A 1,133-nucleotide genomic window follows, 5' to 3' on the forward strand; every position below is an offset into this window, starting at 1 on the left:
ATCCATATAAGCAATGAAAGAAATGGAAGAAATAAATTAAAAAGTGTGTTTTTTAAAAAGTATTCGATACTACGAGTACTTTGCAAAGTATCGAGTAAAATCACCAAATAAGGTATCGAGTATTAAAGTACTCATTTGTATACCCTAACAGCCAGTTTCACCAAACTATTTAAGTGGAAATTAACTTTAATTTAATTTTTTATTTAAATCTCCTTTTAATTATTTTCAGTTTCAATAAACTATTTATTTAAGTGAGTAAAAAGTGGTTGTAAAACAGACTAGGACTAGCTTTCGCTTTCATTTGTACTGAGAGCTTTTGAAAGCTTTGGCACGCTGTGTTGTAAAAGCAGGGCTGGTATACAAGTAAGCAGCAGATGCACAATGATCAGGTGATTAAACGTGTAACACCTCTGAGTGTGGTTATTCTGATTTAACTTTTATTTAAGTGCAGAGCATAGGTCACTTAAATCAAAATTAAAATTGATTGGTGAAACCGAAATTAAAGTAATTTTCACTTAAATAATTTGGTGAAACTGGCTGTAAGTATCGATACTTACTCAATATCGATAGTATCGTTCGAACCCTAGGCGCAATGTCTACGATGCAACGTGTGCTTAACTTAGCTGAGGTGCTTCAGCAAAATATCAATGATTATATTCAAACGGGGTACGCCAGATGTTTGTCACCACTCGATGCTGCCGTTGAAAGATACTGGTATTTGCCGATTTTTGCAGTAACACACACTGCTCAAAAAATATGAAAGTCCGGTAGATACTCACTTAAAAATTCAAGGCGGTATTTTTGCTCAAATTGCTTAANAGTAACGCACACTGCTCAAAAAATATGAAAGTCCGGTACATACTCACTTAAAAATTCAAGGCGGTATTTTTGCTCAAATTGCTTAACTTTGAGATTTTTTATGCAATTGCATTAGGTGAGGTATCAATTTATTCTAAAATAAATGTTGTTTAGGATGGTCAAAGTTGAAAAAAATAACAAAAACATGGGCTTTGTTAAGAACGATCTAGCCGCACAGTTGAAATAAGTCAAACGTAAGCTCCGCTCACCTAACTTGCAAGCTACTATGCGTGGCGCATGCTGATTGGTCGAAAAGAAAACAGAAAAAGAAAAGT

This window comes from Rhagoletis zephyria, unplaced genomic scaffold (assembly GCF_001687245.7).
Source record: "Rhagoletis zephyria isolate East Lansing unplaced genomic scaffold, Rhagoletis_zephyria_1.1 Rzeph_scaffold_00823, whole genome shotgun sequence".
NCBI lineage: Eukaryota > Metazoa > Arthropoda > Insecta > Diptera > Tephritidae > Rhagoletis > Rhagoletis zephyria.